Source organism: Equus caballus, chromosome 18 (assembly GCF_041296265.1).
Source record: "Equus caballus isolate H_3958 breed thoroughbred chromosome 18, TB-T2T, whole genome shotgun sequence".
NCBI classification, from domain to species: Eukaryota; Metazoa; Chordata; class Mammalia; order Perissodactyla; family Equidae; genus Equus; species Equus caballus.
The window spans coordinates 58,754,247-58,780,885 of NC_091701.1; the positions used below are offsets into that span (position 1 = coordinate 58,754,247).

General features: G+C 36.9%; 1 long non-coding RNA gene across 3 annotated transcripts in view; it reads left to right on the forward strand.

The window, feature by feature from the left end:
- Positions 1–26,639, forward strand: part of LOC111768758 (uncharacterized) — a 350,610-nt gene that overhangs the window by 31,678 nt on the left and 292,293 nt on the right. For 2 of the 3 annotated variants that reach the window (XR_011428299.1, XR_011428300.1), the window contains exon 3: positions 11,368–11,497. This is a non-coding gene — a long non-coding RNA (uncharacterized lncRNA). Of the gene's footprint in view, positions 1–6,502; positions 6,640–11,367; positions 11,498–26,639 lie in introns of those variants that run through there. The other variant, XR_002801248.2, reaches the window with a different exon arrangement.

The following is a 26,639-nucleotide window of genomic DNA, read 5'->3' on the forward strand; positions in this document are numbered from 1 at the left end:
GAACATACCTTGTATTATTTCTGCCCTTTTAAATTTTTTGAGATTTGTTTTATTGACTAGCATATAATCTATCCTAGGGAATCTTCCTTATACACTTGAGAAGAATGTATATTCTGTTTTTGTTGGATAGAGTATTATCTACGTATCTATTAAGTCTAGCTGATTTATAGTGTTGTTCCAGTCTTCTATTTCCTTGTTAATTTTCTGCATAGTTGTTCTATCCATTATTGAAAGTTGAGTATTGAAATCTCCATGTATTATTATTGAATTATCTATTTTTCCCCTCATAAATTTCAGTAAATAAGTCTTTTATAATCTCGTTTTCTAAGGCCCTCAGATATTACAAGCCAAGAGCACTGTGCTTGTGAACCCAATGAGAAAATGGTACAAGCTGAAAGGTCTCCACTGACAAGGCCTGTCTGTTTCAACAGATATGAATTTATTTTGTGAAGATTATTTGCTACCGAAACCTCTGGATTTCTAGTTGTCTAATTTCCAATGATCAAAAATTCTGGTTGCAAGAAGAAGAGAAAGAGAAAAGTTTTTTAGCTTACCAAAAGCTAACAACAAAGAGAAATTCCATTTGTGAACTAGGGGTAAAAAGAGAGACTGATTTCTTGCATAAGTATTGTGTGTGAAAGCGACAAAACAAGAAACGAACAAGAAACAATGACAGAACAATGTAATTTATTTTCAAGGAAAAAACCTTAGGTAATTCACTCAAAAACTGTATTTACTTGCATCAAACCCACATACCTTCTAGTCGCTATTTCTGTCTTTAGATTCTCAAGAGATGCAATAACGAAAAGCCCCTGGTCAAAGGCACTCTTTGTTCCTAAACAGGGCTTCTATCCTGAATCTTTCTGCACTTTTCTTCCCAGATAAATTAGACATAGATATCTCTTTTATCACAATCCCTTAAAAATATCATTATGATATTAAAAAATATCATAAAAATTGTCACAGGTCTATGCATTAAGCTTAGTCCTTTCTTTCTATGGGATAGTACCCTTTAGCTAACTGTAGTCAAAAGTGTCCCCAAAAAAGGCTGGGTTACCAAATGTTGACCAAAAAAGAAGAAAAAATGCAGGATGTTGCATCATATTTCTGTGATCCTTTAATTCCGTCTATAAAATGTTTCCTCTGCTTATGCTGGGGAACAGGGTGAGTTTGAGGCATCATTTCCTGTTGGCCTTACTATGTCCCCTTAACATGGCATTGTGCCTTGATATGTGACAGAACTTTTGCTGGAGGCATTTAAAGTGGAGGTGCTACTGAAGATTGCTTTGCCACTAACTCTGGCAAGGGGTCTGTGGAAAAGTACTGTGGATCTTATAAATTTGTTTTTTTTGTTTTTTGTTTTTTTTTGGAGGAAGATTAGCCCTCAGCTAACTACTGCCAGTCCTCCTCTTTTTGCTGAGGAAGCCTGGCTCTGAGCTAACATCCGTGCCCATCTTCCTCTAGTTTATACGTGGGACGCCTACCACAGCATGGCTGCCAAGCAGTGCCATGTCCGCACCCGGGATCCGAACCAGCGAACCCTGGGCCGCCGAGAAGCAGAACGTGCGAACTTAACCGCTGCGCCACCGGGCCGGCCCCTTATAAATTTGTTTTTAACATATTAGTGTTTAATAATATAACTAGAACCAGTGATGATAATGCTTAATGGACTTTAACTTCTCAGTAGTAAATGATTTTTTAAACTACAAAAAAAAAAAGTCTAGTAAGAGTAGAGTGTATGGCAAGTTAAGTTTTAATTAGAAGTTAGTGTGATATAAGGACCTACATAGTGGAGGCCTACCTGGGGTGTGCCAGTCAGAGGAGGACACTACATGGGAGTAGCCAGCTCACCAGGAGGCATTTAGAGGCATTTGAGAGCTGAGGGGTCTTCACAGAGAGACAGAGTATAGAGTAAATGATATTTGGAGGGGGCCAAAGAAAACTTTTACTTTTTCATAAATTTGCCTATAGCTAATACTGCCCTGTTGACTTGCATCTGGGCATCACCAATTTCTGGATCTTAAGACATATAAAAGTCAAAAAGTTATATATTAGCTAATTAAGTTTTAAATAACACCATTTATTATTTTGGGACACTTTCTAAGATTGCATCAACCCATGACAGCAAGTAATGATGGACATTTGTCACTTTTAATGATCCAAATGAGCACTCCCTGTACTTCCCATACTGTTCCCCACGGTTACTCAGAATAAATCCTTGGGAATGCAGAGATTCTGTGGAACGCTTACTTTGAGTTGCTTGTAGAACTTCCTGGTTTGAGAAATAAGCCTTTAGAAACTTAGCAATCTTTATAGACACTTGTAATACCCAATGAAGCAAAAATTCTAGGAGGGAGTGTCCTTTTGGGGACTCTAATTGCACACCAAATCACCAGAGAGGTGATATTGATCATAGAAGTAAAAATAATACCCAAAGCTCTGTTCCTAAAGCCCCAAATTCTGCTAAAACAGGTTGTCCCATATCTAGGAGACCCCAAGTAGTGAAAGACCAGGCCTCTAGGCATTGTCCCCAGAGTCCTAACCTACATTAAGACCAAAGGAGTTAAAGATTATCACAGGAAGTGCATGTGGAAATGTAGTATTGTGTGTGTGTGTGTTGGAAGGAAGAAGCAAAGAGGAAAGCAAGGAGGGAGCCAATTACAGATGTTGTGTGACTTCAAAGCTTGAACCTTTGTATTGAGCAAGTTAGAGCCACATCCTCAATCTCAAAATCTCAAATGCCCTTTAGTCACTTGGGACCATGCTTAGAACATCAAGAATAAGACACAGGAAATCCTCAATCACTGCACCTGCTCACGCTCCCTTCCTGTTTCCCCATATCCAAGATCTGAGGGATTATTTTTATGCTACATTAAGGTCTAAAGTAGATGTAGGCCTGAGCTTTCTTCCATCTTCCACTTCCAGGCTTTTTATCTCATCGTCCCTTTTAGGTCTCTCTTGATTTTATTCTTCTGAAGGCAGTAAAGAGAGAACTGATAACTCTGGCTTGATTTATAATCCCTTTGTTTCTCTCAATAAAGGTCAAATGGAGAGAAAGAACTTTGATCCCCTTTAAAGTCTACCCTCTCCCCTCTTTCAACCCTCTCTTTCCTCCTAGTCCTCCCCTACAATAATGATAATATTGAATACCAGAGGACCTCATTTTAGCACTGATCCAGAGAAGGTCTTGTCCTTGTTAGACTGGGATGAGATCAAGGGAGGGCTTTGCAAGGTCGTTATCTCTATTGTCATAGAAACTGAGGAGAAAGTTGTTTCAAAAATTAACGAAACAGCAATTTGGGGGTGTTATGTTTCTTCCCATATTACAATTTTCAGTAAACCACAGTATTCTTATTCTTTGCAGATGAGAAAATTGAGTCTCAGCCAGGTTAAGAGAATTGCCTGAGGTCTCAAAATGGCACAACTCAGGCTTTTTGACTGCACTAGTTTTCTTCCATTATGCCATGGCTGCTACTTAATAGTTTATTTTATGTTCTATTTTATTTTTTTTAAAGACTGTGGATGAGGAAATTTCCCCACCATAATATATAAAGTTAGTCTGATTCAGGTTAGAAGAATGAAGCCTTAGGAACATTTCCTAACAGAAAAAGAAGAGAGGAAGAGAAAAAGAAAAAAATGTAGATTAAGTATTATATATCAAAGACTATTTACAGTAAAGTGCCAATAGGTCGCATATGGTTGTTTCATTACATAGAGACTCTATTTAAACATCTATGGGGACTTAGTGAAAGCAAAGTGTTGTCTGTCATTGGATTAGAAAAGAGCATTCACACAAATAGGGAGTATCTTTGTGTATTCAGTTTCTTTTGATCTTATCTTGGTTTGTCAAATAAAATACCTAAATGAGCAACTTCAGTAAATGCCTTGCAAAGACTAGAGTGTCACAAATGATGATGATGAAGATGAAAAAATGTCACCTCGTCAGAGGAGTTTGGGAGTGCTTCATCTGCATATTTTGCCTCTCTTGTCTCCTACGACCCGCTTCCCTCCTTCATCCTGAATTGCCATCCGGAAAGGCAAAACCAATATGTATTCCCACTAATTGTATATATATGTGTACCACTTTCTTTGTTCTCTTGACAACACTGGATACTATCAATCCCTTTATAAAATTTTGCCACTCTAATATGGTAAAGTGAAATCTTACTTTAATTTGTGGTTTCCTGATGACTAATGAGGTTGTCTACTTTCTAATAATAGTAATAATGGCCAACACAGAGTGAGTGCATACACCATGGCAATTATTTGCTAAATCCTTTCAATGAATTCTCTCCTTCTGTGAGGTAGGATATCTGATCATCTTCGCTTTGCACATGAAACTAAGGCATAGAGAGATCAGTGACTTGTCCATGGTCACACAGCCAGGAAGTGATAGCCTAGATTTGAATCTAGATAGTCTGAGTCTAGAGCCTCATGCTTTTAAGAATTATGAGTTACGTTACTTTTTTTCATATGTTAATTGTCCACTTGGATTTCTTCTTATGTGAATGATCTATTTCTCATGTCCTTTGCTCTTTGTTTTATTTACGTTGCCACTTGATAATGAAATTTCATTACCTAAATCAGGGTGATGCTTCTTGTGTTTCCAATGCCTTGAACTTGTAGACGATCCAAAGACCAACTTGTAGTAAGTCAACAGGAAATGACGTTAATAAATTTTAGAAAGTCTCAGGCTTGTAAAATTATGAGGTAGTAAACTATTAGGAAGTGTTTTATATGTTTTGTTTTGATAATGGAGAAATTCCTAGGTCTTCATTATCAATGCCCCAAAATAATAATTTAGAATGTTTATTATATTTTAAAAATGAGTATTTAGTGGTTAGGCCTACTTAAGACATTCTTAAATTAAGCACTTAGAAAAACCAACTCTTAACTTTATTTTTCCACAAATATGTAGTTTCTTGGAATATTTTAATCTGTGCAAATATTGCACAATTTTAATTGGTAGAAAACATTTGTGCCAACCAAGTTAAAAATTGCTAAGAGAGGCGTCCAGGAAAAATTGTCAGTCTGAGATGTTGACTTCCTTTTTTCCTGTTGAAGTAGTGAAGCTCACAGGTGACAGTTAATACTTTTGGTTGGTTTTACAAAAATGAATACTACAGACCAACGGCTACTTCTTTTTCTTTATTTTCCTGGATTCATTTGTTTGTGGGTTAACAGAGTTTTACCTTTTGGTTAGTCTCAGTTATTTGGTTGTTTTTTTAAAGGAGTACAGAAAAATTCTCTGCTTGAATTCAGTAACATAAACCTTCCAGAATAAACACACACACAGCCTTGTGTTTGAAACCAAATGAATATTTCAAATGTTATTTTCAGTTGTTTGAGTCTAGAATTATATGACAACTGGAGCTATGCTATTAAGGCAGGAAGTAGGATGAAACCATTGCTAAAATAGTGGCTAACCATGGACATTTCTTTGGAAGTGCTTAGTTCACATCACTATTATGATGTTTACAGAGTACCCACCTTGAATACAGGTAAGAGACCATGAAAGATTTCCTTGGTTGACATCAGCAACAGTGGACTTCGGCCCAAACAGATGATGGATCTCCCATTCATGAGAATGGCCACGCAGACATAGCTCCCTAGGCTCAGGCTGCCCGCTTCCTTCTATCCACTCTAGTCTAAGATCTTCTCACCCTTGTGTCTTTCCTTTCTGCTTGCGCTTTCTCAAAATCATCTCATCCATTGCTCATTCTCTCACTATCTCTTAATGTAGATTCTATGGAAACAGGAGGGAAAAGTTTACAGAAAAGTGCAGGGAGAGTAAGCATATAAGCCACTAAGGCAGCTGCTGTTCTCTTTCCTACCTTGTTCTCTCACAGCCCCAGGGCTAGTCTCAGATTCTTAGAATATTTTCCATCATCTCCCAAAACAAACCCCTTTCCCCATTCAGCTTCCTCTCAAGAGACTATGCCCCATATGGTCTTATGCTTCAGGATTCTTCTGAACACAAGGCCAATTTTACTACATAAACCTGCCCTCATCGCCTATGTCATCTTTATCTTTTCTGCTAGAGTTGAAGTGGTAGAATGAGAAAACAGACAAACTAGGTATGTCATAAGCAATCTTTTGTCACATTTTTATTCATTCATATATTTTCTTCTCAGCCTTGTTGAGGTATAATCGACAAATAAAATTGTAAGATACTTAAATTGTACATTGTAGTGATTTGCTATACATATACATTCTGTAAGTCACATTTTATCTTTATCACATTTCATCTCTAACTATTTAAAATGCAACTGTGAGAAAACCCACAAAAATAGTTCCATGCTTGCTTTAAGGCCAAGAGAATAGGGTAAATGCTGTGAGATTGCTATGTTTCTCATTTGGCCAGAGAAAAGCCCTAGACAGAAGCAAAAGATGTGGTACTAAGAGTAGAAGCAGGTTGGCTAATGCTCGAGGCTTTCAGGAGACAGGAAGGTGGTGATAAGGCACTGGCCGTGATGGTCGTCTTATTTATCATTTCTCCCAGGAGGCCCTGACTCCAGTTCCCAAGATCCCCATCAAGCCGTATTCTGTTGGAGCCCCTCCCCAGGCCATGAGAACTGCATCAGAAACTTGGATCTGAGAGTGAGGAGAAGGTCTTAGGGAAAAAACGGATGGAATCACAGCTGAGTTTACTCTGTGGATGTGTTTTGTTTGGCTAATATGGTATCTTATTTTTCTTTAAATTTAAAGGCCTTCAGGTGTGGAGTCTTCGGTTTACCACAGTCCGCAGCACCAAGTGTTATTAAATACAGAACAGTTTCGGTTATTTTTGTTGGCTGCCCAGTCTTGAAGACATTTATGATCCTGATTACAATTCCATGGCTGGAAATGGAGAATGGGGAGGTGTACTCTTCTTCCCAGGGCTTATTTAGGGTGAGGCCTTTTATGGCTGGATCTCGGGGAAAAGGGGAAAAGGCTGATCTGATGCCCTAGAACTATTTTTGTTTGTTTGTTTTGTTTTTTAATTTTTTAAAATCTCACCTCTAAAGCTAGTCCCATAGACTACATTCTCCAACACTGTCTACCTTCTTTCACACACAAGCCCCCGTTTTGCTCTGTCCTGACAGTGTTCATGCTAAAATGCTGAATGCAGTTCCTTTCAAGAATATATATGTACATGTATATATTTATTGTTCTTTTGAAAAATCGTTAACAACAAAATAGAGCAAAAGAAAGTCTGACACTTGCACCCAAATAACCCTGACCTTTGAGATTTTTTCTCCAGCAAAACTAGCTCAACTGAAAAGAAATTCGCTGGTTGAAAGTTGTAGTTTTAAGTTTAATTTATTCACGTGTTACTTAGTAAATGAAAAGACAGTGTTTATTAATTATGATTTCAGATACACATCTTTTTTCTTAATACATTGTCTGTAATCTGTAATATAATGAAACCGAAAAGCATTACTTTAAGGAATTTCAGACCTTGACCTCATTCTTATTGTAACTGGCAATGCATTCTATTTTCTTTTTACTGCTGGTTTCTACTGGCAATTCTGTGGATAGTGTGCCTATCTGACTATAAAGAATCAAACACTGAAAGGAAAAAAAAGAACTTAGAACAGTTTAAGAAGAGTTTTTCTCCTTTCTTGTAATTTCCCTGCAAAATCAACCAAGCGCTGAGCTGTCTTAACTTCGTTTCCGGGAGGAGTGGGAGAGAGCTGGATATGGATTGAAGAACAATGTCTAATAAAAAGAAATGAACAGGTTTATTGTCTAAGTAAAAATGAAATTTAATAAAAAAATGGTATGCTTTTCGTTGTACCTGTGAATGTTATTTTATAGAAATCAGTAAGAATTGAAAAATGGTTAAGGTCGTAAGTTTTATATTATGTGTATTTTGCCATAATAAAAAAAATTGGAAAAAAATCAGTAAGAACTGAGGCAAGTTACGAATTGTGATTTGAGAGGAGAGCTTTAGTTTCTGAAGCTCACAGAGTCAGTATGAGAATGACTGTTCAAAGCAAGAAGCTAATTAGCATGTGTTCAAGTTCTTTATTGTCAACTGCGATTAAGTTTGGCTATTTTCCCCCTTTAAACTAGGATAGGTTAATCCAAACAGCAGGAACAGCAAAGCAAAGGAAAAGAAACATAAAAACTTGTGGCAGAGAATATTCTTGGAAATTGATACCTTCCACGGGTATCTTGTGCAATTTGAAAACAAGTGTTTTAATTGTATGAAAATCCATTAAACATCCGTTAAGGAGCTGTCTCAGAATATTGTATCATTAAGTAATAGCAGTTACTGATTTTTCTTAGCTGCAAGTGGGAAATGTGAAGAAGAAACTGGACTAAAGGAGACATTTTGGAATGACGTAGTTGGCCTGTAAAACCTGCTCTGAAGTTGTTATAATTCTTTCTGGCTCATTTATTGTACTTTTCGGGATTTCAGTCATGCTCGTCAGTAGAGAGAAGAAACTAAGACTAGGAGGAAGCTGGACAGGAAAAACAGGTTTCCTTCCAGGATTATGGTTCTTAAACTTCTTTTGGGCTACGAATCCTTTGAAATGTAAATGGAAATTCATTTGCATATACCCCAAACTATCTATACATAAAATTAATGTTGAGGGTTCATAGGTTGTCTGAAACTCATCCATGAATCATCCAGAGTTCTGTGGACCTTTGCTTTAAAGTCTGCCTTCAAGTTTGGGTAGCTAGCAATCTGATGCCCAGAGTAAACTTTGACTCAATGGTGGTCCAGTCTGGAATATGGTGGACAGCAGTAGGAGGATTTAGGCAGTGCTGACTTGCAAAGCTGGGGAGGCATCATAAAGAATTCTCCAGATCATCACATTATTCCAAACCAGGCTCCAGACTGCAGCTAAGAGTAGAGAGGAAAGGGCTCCATCTGTCCATAAATGAGCAGTTTCAAATAGTTAACCAGGTTCACACTCCTTATTGAAAAGGGCAGCCCTCATAGCAGACTAGAGTACTCAGCAAGCAATTGAGGCAAATCTAGCTTGGGCTAACCCAGTAAGGGTTTGGATACTATGTGCTACTTGGAGAACTAAGGGCTTATGCTTGCCAAACACTATGCCTTTAGCAGCAAACTAAATTTACAAGCATCAAGGAGATTCTTTTTTGTACTTTATGCCCTGGTTGTAGTTATCTTAGGAATTTCTGAGTGGAACCCTGTGGATAAAGAGTATCATAGACTGTAGTTGAGGATGGCTGAAAATGTGAGGAAGAGTTAGTGGTACCTGTACATTTTATTTCTGGACATGAACTTGGACCACAGTATATAGAAGGTTTGAGAGTAGCATTTACCTTTTACACAGAAAGCCACACATAAAGTCACTTGGTATAGAAATAGTATCTTAAGCACTGCTCTTCTCCTTGGGTGAAGGGCAGATTAGAACTCATTATGCCGGTTCCTAGCAGACTTTCTGTATCAACCCAGTTCTTAAGCATGACCTTATTTTTTCCTTCTAAGTCAGTGATTGAGGCTGTGCTTTAAGGAGAACATATTTATTTGGTATTTTTTCCTCCCTCTTAATGACTTGCATCATCAGACTCATCCCCCGAGCATGGTCTGACTCAGTGTGTCATCTGGCATATCCACACCTGCCACATTTCAGCCCTGCTCTGTCATGCATAAAAGTCCAAGCAACATGCTGTTTAAATGGAGCCAGGCTGACAGTTTCCATTCATTCAAATAACATCTGTGAGATTTGCACGGATTAGTATTCAGATGACAGACATCTAGTTTTTATTCAAATAAAGAGATACGGACTGGTTCATTTTAACCATGAGCAGGCAGGCACTAGAATAGATTCACATCTCCTCATTGAAATGAATGAATCAGTGACTGTTATTTTACCAAAGGTATTCCATCTAGCCTGCCAAACCATTTAGTCCAGGGTCCTGGTACCTTTATCAAGAAAACATCACTGGATGTGGAAATAATACTATATTTCTTATTATTGGGAAATTGCACTGAACTAGTTAAAAATCTCATTAAGTATCTCCTCTCTTTACTGCACTGGAAGAGTCTACTTTTGAAATTGCCAGTTTTGCCCAAACTAATCCACATAGCTCCCTCATTCTTCAAGAAGATGGAATGTAACCGACTATGTAGGTTAGAATGACAGTCATTTTTCAGCGATTGGTTTTGGTCAGATAACTGTTACAAATTCTGTGACCTGAAGAAGACTGAGGAGGATGGTGAGAGGAGATGGTAGGGGGTCAAGATGTAGAACACAGGGGTACCTATGGATTCCGTCTATTGTGGGAATTGATGGCCTTAGCTCCATGTTGGAATACGGATGCCTTATAGAGAGCTACCCATCAGCAGGTGTAGACTTAAGGGCAATTTTCAGAGCACCAGTCATAAAGAAGGTGGCTCTACGTAAGCTGCCTATTTGTGTGGCGTAAGCCAGGTAGTCTTAGAGAGTGAGGAACTGCTTCTTTATTATTGTAAATGCTGAATCATAGGCAAAACCCTAGAGTCTAGAGTTTCCTGCACTCTTTTTCCCAGGCCATCCCCAGAAAAAAATGGGAGGTAGAGTAGATTAGTGTCCAATGCCTTCCTGTTCTTTGTTTCCACCCCCAATGCCCTCCCTCACTCAGACACTCCCTGCACCTTAGGTCTCCTTTCTTTCTTATCTCCATCAAAGCTGTATCTCTTTCGAAAGAAGTCAGAATCATATCTACCTTAACCTTAAAACATAACTGACTGCTGACTTTTGCTTTGCCTGAAACAAACAAAAAACTGAACAAAATATATGAAACAGTGGCTTCAAGACATCAGAGAGTGAAGGACAGCAATCCCTGAGAAACAGGGAACAAGTGAGGTGAGCCCTACAATGGCCCCAACATATGGCAGTGAGAGACACCCAGGCCGCGGTGTGCTGGAGGGGAACCCAGGTGAAGCCTGGTGTACGAACTCTCTAAGTCAAAAAAATGAGGACATTTTTGGTTGTCTCTATGACTAGGGACGCTGTAGACCTCTAGTGGACAGCAGTTGATGGAGCAGTCCTGAATAACAAAGAATTTCCCCAGCCAAATTGTGCAAGTGCCACTAAGGAGAAACACTGACAGGTGCTCTCTGCCAGAATGCTGAGGAAGGTTAGGGAGTATCTAAGACTGTACTGTACTGACACTGGGATGCCAAAGATAGAACAATTTCTGAAAACAGGAGCAGCATACAATTAGTTGTTTAGCTTAAGAATTATTTATGGAAGAAAATATTATGACATGGGATGTGCTTTGACCAGTCTGAAGGCTTCAGGGAGAATTTTCTTTGTTTAGGATATTGTAAAAACCCATGATCCAGAAGCACTCTTTCGTTAGTAATACATCCTGATCTCTTTTGAATTTTAATTTTATCCTGGCATTGCCTTTTGGGAACAGGTGTCTTTAAAGAAAGAAACATATGGTTTGAATGTGGATTCATGAACTGAGTCGCATTCCTGCGGATGAAATGACACTTCAGGCAAAGTGCAGGCTGCCCACCTCAGAGCATTCTGATCATTAATTATAAGTAAGTATCTTGCCCTCTTGGTGATAAATGAAAAGAAACAACTCTTCCTATTTAATGACTATATTAATTATGAAAGAAAAAATGTTATTATGCTGGAAAACAAATCTTTAGTTTCAAAGCATAAGATTATTTTGTCTTACAGTTTATTAACGTAGAAATCAATACTTATGTGATAGATGATTGACATATTCAACAAAATTACTTTTATAAATAGTTTGCCTTTGCTGAGCAGAGTTGAGGATAATTGTTGGCTAATATGCGTTTCACTTCCTTCCCTTGATCAATGCTCCTTGAGTGTGTTCTATGGAGAGGAATAGTGCCAGGTGCTGACACAAAAGGTGAACAAGACAGACACTGCCTTTGCTCGCTTCCTTCTTTAAATTGCTGTCAGTTCCTAAAAATGAAGTGGTTGGGCCTGGAGAGGTGCTTCTCTAGTGGGTTGCTGTGGAAAGGATACAGGGAAAGAATCACTCTGGAGTAGAGTGGGAGTTGGGGTCTGGGGAACAGCTCTGGCGCCAATATATGACCCTGAGCAAATCACATTACCCACTGGGCATGAGTTCCTTCATCTGTGAAATGAATGAATTGCTCTTTGATCTCAAAGATTTTTTCAGCTTTAATTTATGATTGGAGGAGTTCTGCTCTTTGCCCCAAGGGATGGGTTTTCCTCCCAAAGCAAAGTTTATGTGCTAAGCAGAGACCTTACTTTACCCTCCCCTGATGATTGTTTCCCTGCTACACCCTATTGTTCAGAGAAGGATGACTGAGTGACTGAAACATCCCGTATTCATTCTTTTCTCCTGATCTTTTTCCCTTAGGTAAGAGTCATGGTTGTCCTAGGTCCCGTAGGAGACTTTTTAGAAGGCTGAAGGCTCTTCAGTTCTGATGATTATTCATTCAGTACAATGGACAGGCCCAATGTTCTTAAATATGTAATTCATCTTAATGAACTCTGATAGTCCGACCTGACCTAACTTAATGTATATGCAGCTTTATTGAGTATCTTTTCTATTATTTTGCATTAGCATAGATGCCCTATAATTATTAATATAAAAGCTTAGAAAATTACTTTCCAAATTTCATCTGTAAGCATGAAGAATAATAGCATTATTTATTTGCCATGGCAATACTTTGAACAATGCCTAAAACACTGTGAGCATTCAATAAATGATGCTGTTATTCTTTTTCTGATTAGTGAAGTTTACAAATGTTTCCATATTTGGTAGGGCAAGCATCCTCTCATTATTTTAGTTTTCAAAAAAGGATTGGCTATTATCAGTGAATTGTCCTTCAGATGACCTTTAGAATGGTTTTTATCAAGACCCCAAGGGAGTGAGGGAAAGAATACCACTGTATAAGTTTCCCTTTCTGTTTCAGTTACCTATTGCTGTGAACGAAGCCACTACAACACTTAGTGGCTTAAAACAAGAACAATGTATTATTTCTTACAATTGTGTGGGTTAGCTAGGCTCAGCTGGGCAGCTCTTCTGCTCTGTGTTGTGTAGGCTGAGGTTGCTTAAGTCGCCATATTCAACTGGGAGCTATGCTGCAGCTGGGCTAGAAGGTCCAAGAAGGCCTCTCTCACATGTCTGCAGCCTTAGTTCTCACTGTTTCTAGGATGCCTTGAGTCTTCTCCATATAGCCTTTCTCTCTAGCTAGATAGCTTGGACTTCCTTCTAACATGGCAGCATGCTTCTATTACTGCAGAGGTAGAAGCCACAGGTTCTTAAGGCCTGGACTCAGGGTTGCACAGTATCACTTCCACTGTATTCTATTAGTCAAGGCAAGTCACAAGGCTAGCACAGTTTCAAGGTGAGGAGAAACAAATTCCACTCATCATAGAAGGGGCAATATACACATCCCAGGAGGGGAGAATTTGATGGAGTCTGGTAATTTGGACCAATGTTAGCATGGTCAGCAGTTAGAAAGAAAAGCTGGACATTGAGCAAAAGAGAGGGAGGACAAGCTGGAATTCATTGAAACCTCTGTATCTGTTTCACTGCAAATAACTGTTATCTGCTTCAGAGAGCAAGAACTGCTCCTTCACTTCCACATCTTAAATCCCATTCAGACATCTCTTTTGGCCAATTCTAACTCAGAACCATGCAGAGAAGAGGAATCTGGGAACATAGCTCTAGCTTAACTAAGCTGAAAATAGAATGATCCAGTACTCTATTCAGGAACATGGTTTACCTGTCCATTCATTTCAAGTTCCCTTTTATCCCATTTAGAGGTTTTTTTAAATAGTTTTGTTCATGTAACTCTATTTTATTCACACAAGTTTAATGAGGTTTCATTTTCTTTACTGCTTTTATGAACGGCATTTTTCCCCTATTTTTTTGTTGATTGTTGTTAGTATTTATGTAGTGCTTTTCAAAACATGTTTTTATAACTGGACAGGTTATTGAAATAATCAGTTCTCATAGCCTTTTCACCAATACAATTATATTTTGTTAGACAAATGATCATGTTCGGACATTGAGAATTTTACTTTCTTCTTTCCAAAATTTATAACTCATATTTTAAGTCTTGATACACTGGTTAGCACTGCCAAGGAGGCCCTCTGCTTGAGATTTATCCTTTATAGGCCTCCACATATCTAAAGACTACAACTGAAATAAATTTACTAAAGAGCTTATGTATGCCACTGCTGCTTGCGCTTCTGTACTCAATGATGATATAGTACAACCTGTAACCTTAAACATGCGCTTTTTCACTAACTGAATGTTCCTAGAGGACATTCTCCAGAGAAGTTTTTCTCCCCAACTCTTGCCCAATGTCCTTGAAACATAAGCCAATGAAAGATTTTGGGGATTGTGCCACTGCTGACATTGGTGATAGACAGGGTTTTGCAATGCAAGGAGGCTTGGAACAATTTTAGTGCTTAGATCCTAGAGAAGACACATTAATTACTTGAAAAACCTTTTCTGTCATATAGCATGGATGTGATAGAATTTTGTAAGCATCCATTTTCTTTCTTCTCTTCCTGTTCTAGTGCATAGCTCTGGAGGTACTTATGAATTAGAACAATGTTTGCCATGGTGCACTTGGCAGCTGAGGAATATTTTGCAAGATCAAACAATTCCTGTTATTCTAAATTTTGTATATATGTAGATCTAGATATAACATGTGAAAACTAATATAGTTCTTTACATTACTGGATGGATCTGATGTTGCTTTAATGATGGTTGAAATTGCAATGTAACTTTTATAAACTGGCAATGAAAGGAAATATTTTGTAATATTTTCCATAATGATAATTTACGATATATGACCCATTACAGTGTTTGAACATGATATGGAGAACTTACAGATGTTTCTGAATCCAAATATCACTTTAAGATTTTTGTTGATGCTTCCAGTTGCTGCTCTCATAGCAAAATGAAGTTTCTCCAAATTGAAATTGTCAAAAAAATTATCCAAGATCTACAATGACTCAAATAAGATTGTCTAATTTGATGTTACTATCAATAAAATACAAATTATTTGAAAGTCTTGACCATAGCAATGTAATTAGTGATTTCATTGAAATGAAGTAAGAGAATGAATTTACAGAATAAATCTATGATAATTTATAAATTGTGACATAATTAAAGATTACAAGTATACTAATAAATAAATCCAGTTGTCTTCAGTGTTTTGATGACTTGTAAATCATCAAAAAATCATTGGTTTACACATAGTTCTAAAAAATTATGTGTCATTAGGGCTGGTAAATAGGTGGAGTCAGGAAACAGTTTCTAGACTACAGATGCACCTGAGTCACTTTCAGTGTATGGGCTGTGATGCTATTTTGGGAAGCACCCTAAGACTGTGACCTCACTCACCTGGAGAGGGATGTATGTCAAGTTATTGGATCGAACATATTTTAACTAGCAGCTTTTCAGCTTTATTTTTAGCTTCTAATTAGTTAGTTGTATGGTACATGGGCCTCATTTTGTACCCTTGTCCCAGAACCCACAAAGATTAGAGGAAAGCCTGATCAAAACTATATTAAGGTTATGATAGTTTTAAGTCCCTGTCTTGAATCTTAATGGAAAGGCTTTTATTATTTCATAATTTCATATGATGCTAGTTATTCTGCTACTTGAGTTTGTTATTTGATTAATTTGTTAGTCAGCAGGATATTTCCTTGAGTGAATGTTTTAGGAAGCCTTCATAATTGTTATACTTTCTATAGTAAGGAATATCTTTTCTTGCTGTCACCTGTGATCTCTTGCTTGTCTATTTGATCCTTATGTCACTACCTTTTCTTTTAAAATCTTTCAATTGTTTTTATATTTGAAGAAGATATATTGATACAAATATGATTTTTTCCTGTTTCATTCAATTCATTCAATAATTACTTACTGCGAGCCTACTATGTGTAGTGTACATAACTTGGTTTCTCCTTCTTGAGTTTTTATGACTTTGTTGAAATTTAAATTCTTTTTTACTTACTATATTCATCTCTATCCTTTTCTTCTGAATCGGAGGAGAATTTCTGTAGCTGGTCTCATTCATGTTTGTGGTATTTCTGCAGTACGCAATCTGCTGTTTGCTGTCATCGCAATGTTTGTAATTCAACTCTTGCCTTTCATTTAAAAGCAATTTTTCCTGGTAGAATAGCCTTCCCTCTTTATGGATGCAATGTCCTCTAGAAGGTCTTAAAGAATATAAGTTGATATTTTAGTTATTTATTTTTAAAAAATAAATCTTTCATAGGACAATATGTGCTTTATTCCTTATTCATTCAACAAGTATTTATTGAATGTCCATTATGTGGTAGGCATTGTTTTAGGCACTGGGGATATATTAATGAGCTAAAGAGATTTTATATTAATACATGATATATCAATGAGCTAAAAGGATTCTTAAATCCCTGCCCTCAGGGAGCTTACATTCTAATGGAGGAAGAAAGGTGATCAGCAATGAATGTAATTTTTTGAAGATCACAGGATCATTCATATGTTCTATGACTTGCTAGAAAGACTCACAGGACTCAGAGGTCATTGTACTCACCGCCATGGATACACATCAGGGTCTGCAAGGGGAACAGATACATTAAGCAGAGTCTGGAGGAGTCCAGGCATGGCCTTCCTAAGTTCTCTCTCCCAGGGGTTTCAGGGTGGGAGGTGCTTGTGTCTTCCTCCAGCAATGAAATGCAGCAACACATGTGCAATGGCCTTGTTTCTGCCCAGGGAAGCCCACTTGAGACTCAGAGTCCAGAGTTTTTATTAGGGGCCAGTGATGTAGGCACTCTCTGCCTATGCAACCAGCCACATATTACCAAAATTCCAGACTTCCAGAAGGAGAGCAGGTGTTCATGGTAAATCATTCTGTTTTCACAAATAGCCTAGGTGAGCAGAACTCAGTGCCTGAGGCATACAAACCCAACTGATCAGTTAGGAAAGTAGGGAACATTCCAAAATCCAACTTCCCAGGCCCAACCATAGGCCAGGCCCCCAAACAGGCCCTTTTAAAGAACAGCATCAGACCTTCTGTGTGAACAATTTCCTGCACAATAATAAACAAATTTTATAGTTTAATATAACATGCTAAATATCATGAAAAAATAGAGCAGGGTAAGGGAGATGGTGGTTGCCAGGTGGGGAAGCAATGGGTAAATAGATTATAATTTTAAATAGTTTGTCAGGGAAGGCTTCTTTGACAAGGCATTTTATTTGAGCAAAGGCATGAAGGAGGTGAGGCAGTGGGCCATGTGGATAGCTGGAGAAAGAGCTGCCCTAGCTGTCTCACAGAGGAACACCCAGTACAAAGGCCCCATGGCAGGAGGGTTTGTATTATTCTCAAAGAACAGCAAGGAGTGTTGCTGGAGCAGAGAGTGTGGAGTAGAGATTAGGAGAGGTGATAGAAGAGGCACATTTACTGAAGAATTTCATATACTATTTTTTTTTGTTTGCTTATCCTTGGATTTTCATTTACTGAAGAATTTCATATACTATTTTTTTTTGTTTGCTTATCCTTAAATGGAGATTTCTATAGTGGGAATTACAGTTAGTTCTGCCAAAGTTTCATGGCTTTCTGATCGAAATTTTAGTCCCAAACAAAGAGGAAATTTTATATTTTTAACGTTTTTATATTGATGGATTAAAGGTTTTCTTGCCTAGAGAGTATGGAATGGGGTAGGGAGTTTTTATAGCTAGAGGCAGTAACATAGTGCATTGCCTAATTTCTATGGCAAATGTGACCTCTTTCTTTGCCCTCCGCAAGTGGGGTTTGCTCCTCCTTGTGCTTACTCCTGTTACTCTCTCTGGAATTTGTTCTAACGTTGGCCTTTGCCCCCCAAAGCTGCCCCGGGACCAGGCCTCACGTCAAGCTCATGAATTAGGAATGTTTAAGTCAGACTGGAGTTCTAGTTGCTTGAGGAAGGCAGTAGACCTGGTCTGGGAATGCGTTTCATATCTCTGCTTATTGTGTGTGTCAGTCTGGGGTTAGCTGAGACAGAGACCACTTTCTCTAACTGGCAACAGAATCTTATTGGAATCTCTTATGGCAAATCCCTTTTGAGTTTGGATATTTGCATTTTAAGAGGGCTTTTTCTGCCAGAACTGGTAAGTAGGTAACACCTAGAAACAGTCTCAAGACTAGGGATGTGCCTGCCAGCCTCCTTCAATGGGTGGTTTGTAATGCTGTTTTGGGAAGCACCCTAAGGTGGTATCCTCACTCACCTGGAGAGGGTGTTGTGATCGATAACTGATGCCTGCTGTGGCACAGGGGAAATGAGTAGACACATGCCGTCCATGTATTTGACGTCTCTGATCTAGATTTAGTGAAGGAATGACTATGATTGCAGTTGCAAGCACTGTTAAAAGCAAATAAAGGAGCTCTTTAGGAACGGGGAAGGACCCTCTTCTGGTATCCCTGAAATGGTTGCATAGAGCCACCATTGCAAAAAATCTTCAAGTTGTATATAGTACCAGTAGCAGCATAAGCTTTCTTACAGTTAGTTTGGAAAACTCAGGTTTCATATAACTGGATCCTGCCATCCCTTAATTGGGAAAGAGGTCCAAGAGCCACTGCAGCCATTAAAGAATAGTACCATGCTCAAAGAGAGGCCAATTTATACTGGTATGTAAGAGATCTAGAAGATGTCCTCAAAGACCAGAAGCATGGCTGGGATTTGTTCTAGATGGCTATAGTTAGAAGGCACTTGCAAGAAATTTGAGTTAGAACATTTCTGGGACCAGATGTTTATGGAAACTTAAGTAAGTGCTTAACTCTTAAGTAACTCTATATGAGACTCCTCTTAAGGGTGGAGACTCTGTGTTACCTTTAGTCCCAAGGCCTCTGTGGGCCCTCAATATGCATTTATTAAATGGCAAGATCTTGTCGGCCAATCCTATGGCTACTAAGCTCCAAATTATTCACTTGGTTCAGGCATTTTTTCACATAAAGAGCTTAGAAGTATGCTATGGAAAGATTGTTGCTCCCAGGTCAGTCTTTTTAGGCACATTGATAAATTACATAGCATCATTATTTTCAAGTCTGAAGGCCCTCATCGGAAATCTCTGGAAAATAATGTATTCCTTCCAGGGAAGTTATGAGGGTTAAATGAGATAATTCAGTTTCCAAAGGCACTTTGTTAGAACATAATAAATGGTGAGTTTCCTTTTCTCCTTTCAAACATGACAACTTAAGAAAAAATATAGCATAATCTCGAAGATGAGATAAGGTAATAAAATTCAAAATGGCTTTTGAAGTTTATTAAAGTTGAGTATTCTTGCCTAGATATAGTTTGCTTTTTTGGTTTGAATGTAGCTTAAATCAAGGTAAGAATCAATCCAAACAACTTTTTCGATTAATTTTGGCACAAATAGAGCTAGTTTGCTCGTTACATTATTACTGTCTGGAATCCTTTTTCTAGTTTAGTTTATGACTCTGGGAGAAGCTTTTTCGTCTGATCTAATGTGCTGTTTGAGAAATATTAGACTTGAGTGAATTTCAGAGAAGAATTCTGTGAATTTGACTATTAGTTCTGTATTACTCTTAAAAAATAAAGACATTGATACATATTTAAATCCTTAAGATAATTAGAATTATTCACTATCCCTAACTTTTGTAGGATCGTCAGAAGATTATAATAGTAATGAAATAAAGTTCTTTCAGTTTTTATGTTATAGACACCATATCCATTTCGTTACTTCCAGGTAGGAAAATACAACAAAAGCTGAATGGCAGAATTTCTATAGGCATTGTGTAGCTTCTAAAAAATATTTTTCGTTCTTGGAACCATCATTTGGACTAATTTTTACTGAGTTCCTCATTTGTATATGTATCAGACAACAAGAAGTGAATTATTCAGAAAAGAGAAAAGGAGGATTATTCAGTTTTAATGAAGCTTATTTCCAAAAATTTATAGTTGTCTCCACAGAAGTTACATTATAAGGGAAAAGGCCAAAATTAATTCATGAATGAGAAATTAAAAAGTCTACCAGAATGATATTGCTAATTCATAAACAAAGTACTAAACACTAAAGATTTTTAAGTTTTATTTAAAAACTACTCCCTGGATTTTTAAAGCCTCTAGCATTTATTTCAAATCTGAAATTTTAGCAGTTTTGACACTTAGTTGAGCTCTAATTTTTTTTTTTATATTTGAAAGTAGTGTTCTTCTTCTTTTCTTTTTTTTTTTTGAATAAGCCTCTGGCGACATCAGCCTGAATAGGAATACAGTAGAAATAAATTGACTTCATCTTTAAAAATCTCAAAGGACTTAAGATACCCACAGTTGAAAAATGTGTTAAAAGAAGGAAGTATTTTCTTCAATTTGTAAAAACGGCCAGTTTGAAATTATGCTTTTAAGAAACAATTCTAATACTCATGATGAATGTGAAACAGTATAATTGAATGCAAAATTGATATTGTATTAGAATATCGAGAGACTTCTTAAAATGATTGTAAGATTACCTAATAGGATCTCAGTGTTTCACATTAAATTTCTGGAAATTTTGATGAAAAGGTCAGCAGCTGCCGTCAGGAAATCTCTAAAGCACATACGATTTCTATTATGTTATGTTATAAAGCTTCTCAAAGCTGCCACACTTTTTAAATCCCTGTGAACGGGCCCGAACCAGCTGCAGTCAGAGCTGTGAAGCATTGTAGGTGAAGTTCATATTTACTGCCCAAGAATTTACATATTTGGTGTCTTTTCACATTCTTGAGGTGAATGCCCCCCAACCCCCATTTAATTATAAATATACTGTGGTCATATGTAGCCTTCTATATAAAAACCTGTATACAGATAAAGGGTAGAGAAGAGATAGCTCTAAGTTTATTTAAACAAGTAAACTGGTGATTTTGTATGTCTTTGACTGAGAAGTTGAAAAACAAGTTTTCTTTGCTGCTCTCAGTGATCACAGAAGGCAAGTATCTAAAAATACAGGTTCCTACACTTTGCATCAAGTTATTAGTTGCTCTTATAATATTTTCAAGAATTACTGAGCCAAAGACAGGCCTTGTACGTTACCTAGTCCGATTTCTTTCTTTATAGAAATGATGGCGGTGGGTGGTTGATGGGCAAAGCTGGACTGGACCCTGAGGCCCAGAAATAATGCAGTTTTCCCAGCCTCGCAGGTGCAGTGTCAGTGGAAGTCCGAAATCCAGGCTGCCAAAATGCGAGCACAGAACTCAGCCTATGAAGAGCAGAGTATCATGTACTGAGCAAGTGCACAGGCTCTGGAGTTAGAGCTTCTGGGTTTAATTTTGGCTCCAGCTCAGCCCTTGCTGTTTACTTAACCAATGCCTCAGTACCAGTGCTTACCTCCCAGCTTGGTGGGAAGACTAAATGAGCTCAGTGAAGCTTAAGATAGCCTGTCATGGTGAGCACACATAGATAGACGTTAATAACACCAGTTGCCTTGAGGAGGCTGGTCTGCTCTGCCTGTGACTTATATTTAGAATCATTTCCATGATTAGTAGTTTCAGCCCATGCTGTAGTGTTTTACTTTTTCAGTCCATTAGAGAGGTTCCTATTGACCCTGACTTGACCCATGAATAAAATACCTTTAGACCCACCATAAAAAGAAGCATTGGACTATATGTCGCTGGTACTTGTATATATTGAACTGAAGTTCATATATGTCAGTTCTTTCAGCATAGGGTAGAGAGTTCTTTGGAAGGATTCTTGCTGCCCGTTTCCAGGGAAACAGCTATTTAGTTTACTTGATATTTCCCAAGTGGACCCTATTAGGGTGGTGAAGGAACACTTCATTTTGTTTCTCTTGCACCTCCTAATTGCTGCTGCTGCTGAAACAGCTACATACCCCCGAACCTGCTTCTGGTTGAAGAGAGCTGGGTAGCTAGGACTAGAACTACATATTTGTTCTTTCTCTTTTGGTTGGCAGCCATTTCATCTCTACATCTATGTTAACCCGTAAACGTCTTGTTTTAGGAATTATTCAAGTGTTTCCAGAAATGTAGTACTATGATTTTTTCCCTGATGGCTGTGAGTTATAGTTGACGTGAATGCTGAATTGTTTTAATCTTGACATATTCAAAGATGTTCCATTGCGCCACCTCAGTGAATTACATTACTCATCTGACAGAGGAATTTTTTAAAGAAATACTGCCCCCTTGTGTTACAATATGGTACACTTTTGAATGTGAGTAATCTAAGAAAGAAAAGCTTGTAAATTCTCTTAATTCTCCTTACGCATAGCAGATCTCACTTAGAAAGAACATTAAATAGTGTATTGTGTATAATACTTTTTTACTCATTAACAAGTAGTAACAAAAAAACAAACAGGATGCCTATTTCTTTTATCTAGTATTAAAAGGAGAAGCTTAAATGTTGCATTTTAGAAAGATTATAATCTATCTTTGGTGAAATTTTTCTGTGTCTTTGTTTTGGTCGTCACACACTATTGTACCTGGAAGAAATACCACTACCGCGTTAATTGATTTGTAAGAGTGCTTTACAGATGACAAAGGACTTTTGCTCATGTGACCTCATTTAGTCCTTAGATCAACTGTGGGAGGAAAGGTATTACTATTGTTCTTCCCACTTTATAGAAGAAAAAAATCAATATAAGGAAAGTTGAATAACTTACCCAAATTCATACAGTTAGAAAGTGTAATTGGTAGGGACATAAGGAAAGTAATGTACCCAACCTCATATAATTAAGATCTTCTGACCTTAAAAGCTGAGCCTTTTCTACTATAAAGCATTGACTACTAAGACATTCAAGTGAGTACAGCAGTCATACTGTTCAAAATGTAGAACTGGAATTTTCAAATCATTAATCAAACTGAGGTTCTGTTGCAATTTCATACTTCCACATTCTGCGCTTATCTCTTTGTTTTATGAAACAGCATTAGATTGCTATTCATGTCATTGGTAAATTTAATTTGTGGGTTAGTCAGCATTGTGAAAGAATGCCAAAAAAGAAAAGAAGAGTCAAATGGGCTTGCTTGTATTCTGTAATTGGAAGTCTGTTTTATAGTTCAAAAAAATCACTGCAGCTGAAGAAGTTACTCCGAGGGAAATGTACCTGTAAAGTATGCTAAAATAACACACAAATCAAGTACTATGTAGCTAAAAGGTTTTTTTTGGTATTTGAACAATGAATAAATAAATTCCCATGGTTAAACTTTCTAACAATATGGGAAAAGGAATTAAGAGGTAAGGATCTTTTCTCCCTAACAAAATCCCATTTTTTCCCCCAGAAGTAAACACTGTTAGCAGTGTGGTATACATTCTCCGGCCTATTTTCTGTCTATTTACATATATTTGCATGCATATGGACAAAGCTACTATTTGCTGAGGTCATGTATAGGATCTTTTTGTAAGTATTCTGTTTACTGCTTTTTTCACTTAAAAATATATTGGAGATCTCTCCGTAAAAATGCATATAGATTGTCCTTACATCTTTTTAATTGCTGCAAAGCAATTCATCATTTTAATATTGATAGATACGGCTAACATGGCCTCAGAAAAGTTATTATGTGTTTGTATTTTGACAAAGCTTGCAGGACTGTCCATTTTCAACACTCCCCTCAAAGCTAAATCATATTAATATTTTATTTTTTCCAATGGGTTGGGTGAAAAAATTATTTTATTATAGTTTATATTATCCTGATTACTAGTGAGGTTGGGAAACTTAACATCTTTTTGTCATTTTTATTTTTTCTTCTAAGACTTGCTTGTTCATATCTTTGTCCCTTTATCTTTTGAGTTTTTTGTCTTTTACTTATTGGTTTGAAGGAATTCATTTACACTTAGGTTTTAATCTTTTGTGTTTTATATATTGTAAATACTTTTCTACTTAAAAGACGTTTCTGTAGTCCTTTTTTGGAGTTATACATTTGAAGTTATGTATTTTTAAAATTTAAATATGTTAATCTCTCTCTTTATAAAGACTGTGTTTTTGTGTCTCTTAAAAAGATCATTCTCATTTCATGATTATAATACTATTGTCTGGAGCTTTTATGCTTTGTGGTTTCATTTGCTTCCCTTCCCCTTAAATGAATGGCTAATGGTCCAAATAATATTTATTAAATAGCTTACCTTTTCCACATTGATTTGAAAATGGTACTAGTATCTCAAGGTCCAAATTACTGTAGTTTTAAAACATATTTTTATATTTAGTGGGGCAAGTCTGTATACTTTGTTCTTTTTCAAAAGTTTTTATTACACTACTCAAGTGCTTTTTTCTTTCCATATGAATTTTACAATCAGACTATTTGGTTTTATAAAAGATCCTGTTGAAATTGTATTGATTTTGTGTCAATTGTTATATTAATTGGGTGAGACATTACATATTTAAGATGTTATAAGTCTTCCCATCCAGGAATTTTGCACATATCTATTTATGTTTTTGATGCAATGGATAGCTAATTGTAAAGAAAAGTTAGGTATTAACCTCATATCACACTCAAAAATAAATTTCAGATGGAATAAAGAGGTAAATAGAAAAGTGATGTGATATGTCTTTATATTTCTTATTAGAATCTTTCTTAGGTATCTTATTTTTTTTCTATTGTCAGTGGAATCTACTTTTCTATATTATTTTATCATTGATCATTGCTGGTATATTAGAGATCTATTTTTAGTGTTTGTAGTTTGATCTTGTATTGGCCCCCTACAGAACTGTATTAGTACTAATTATTTCTCAGCTGATCTTCGGAGAATCTATTATTTCCTCCATAAATAATGATATTTGTCTCTTCTTTGCAGTATCTTTTTCTTTTTCTTATTGCTTTGGGGACTTCTAGTGCAGATTGTAGAGCGGGGCTGCTCGATGACATTCGTGCTTTTTTCTTGACTTGAATAGAAATGTTTCAAATGGTTATCATTAAATTTCAACTTTCCTATAAATATACTTAACTTTGTTAAGGACTTTTAATTTATATTTTACTAAATATTTTTACAAGAAATTTTATTAAGCCTTTTCTTGACAAGATTACCTGATTCATGATTACATTTTTTGGTCCTATGTGATAATATAATGAATTATATTAATGGATTTGTTAAGTTGAACCACCCTAGCATTTCAGCAATAAAACTCAAATGATCAAGATAGATTCTGTTTAATCTACACTTTTGGATTTAGTTTGCTAATAATTTACTTACCACATTTGCACCTATGTCCTTAAGTTAGTTTTCCTTTTTTGAGCTATCTTGTTCAGTCTTGGCAGCACAGTAATATCTTTGTAGAATGACTTAGAGAATACTTTAAAAAGCTATTTATTTTATGCTCTGAAAGGAAAACTTACGTGTATAGTGATTATTTATTGAAGATTTGGTAAAATTGAATGTTCTTCCTTCTTAAGAGGTAGATATTTGACCACTTTTACAGTTTACGCTATGAGTATTGGCCTATTCAGAATTTCTTCATTAGGTTTGAATAATTTTAGCAATGTGTATTCATCCAAAAACTTATTCAGGCATAGATGATCAATTGTAATAAAGTGGTGTTATATAGCATTTTATTGCTATTTCAAGTATATTTTTTATTTCTGTAGTTTTATTTTCTTTTGCATTTGTGACATTATTTTGATCATATCTGCAAAGATTTTAAAATTTTATCTTATTTCCCCTTTCAAAAAGGTGCTTTTGGTTGTATTGATGAAATTATTATTTTTATTTCTATTTTTTATCTTTATTAATTCCTTTCTTTTACTTGTGTTGGAACTTGTTCTTACTTTTCGTTGGTTTTAGTTATTGGATTTTTAATCTTGATTCATTTATTTTTCATTCTCTTAATTTCCAACAAGTACAATTAAGGCTGAGTATCTTCCACATATTGTACTTTGACATACATCCCACAGATTTTGGTATGCAGTGCTCTTATTTTTTATTTATTTCTAAATTAATTTATGGTCTCTATTTCTTTCCTTTCTTCCTTCTTTTTTCTTCCTTCTTTCTTTCCTTCTCTCCTTCCCTTCCTCCTTTCCTCTTTTCTTCCTTCTTTCCTTTCTCTTTCTTTCATTCACTCTCTCCCTCTTCCCCCTCTCTCTCTCTCTCTCCCTCCTCCCTCCATTTCTTTTCTTTCTTTCCTTCTCTCCTTCCAACCATCTATCCTTTCTTCCATGTCCCTCTATCCTCCTTCCTTCCCTCCCTCCCTCTTTTCTTTCTTTCTTTCTTTCTCTCTCTCTCCCCTTCCCCCTCCCTCTCTTCCCTTCTTGCTTTCTTCCATCCTTCTTTCCTTCTTTCCTTAGACTGAGGGATGCTTATTAGGGAGTGCCTTTGGGATCACATCTGCAGAAGGGGAGGGAAAGGAAACAGGAATGACTGGAGGGAGCAGTTAAGCTTCAGTGCTGGTCTAATGACAGCCTTGGCTGATCCCACTGGGAGCTAAGTGGCCTGCCAGAGTTGTCCCAAGTCTGTCCAAAACGACTGAACCTTTATAACACTGCCTTGATCAATCATCAGATATAGGCTGCTCTTTGACTTTGAATAAAGTGCTTCTCTTCAACTGGGGCACTCCCTGGAGGGGCTGATAGATGAGTGCTCTCTGCTGATAGCTCTCCAGCTGTTGAAGCCACCAGCCCTTTGAAAAGGACGCTGCATGGTGCTTCACCATGTCCACCACAGTTTTCCACATTCTTTGCACTTTCTCTGCTCACCATTCCTTCTCATACCTTCTCCTGGGGTCATTTTGTTCGTGAAGTGCATCCTTAAGAATTTCCTTGGTAAGAC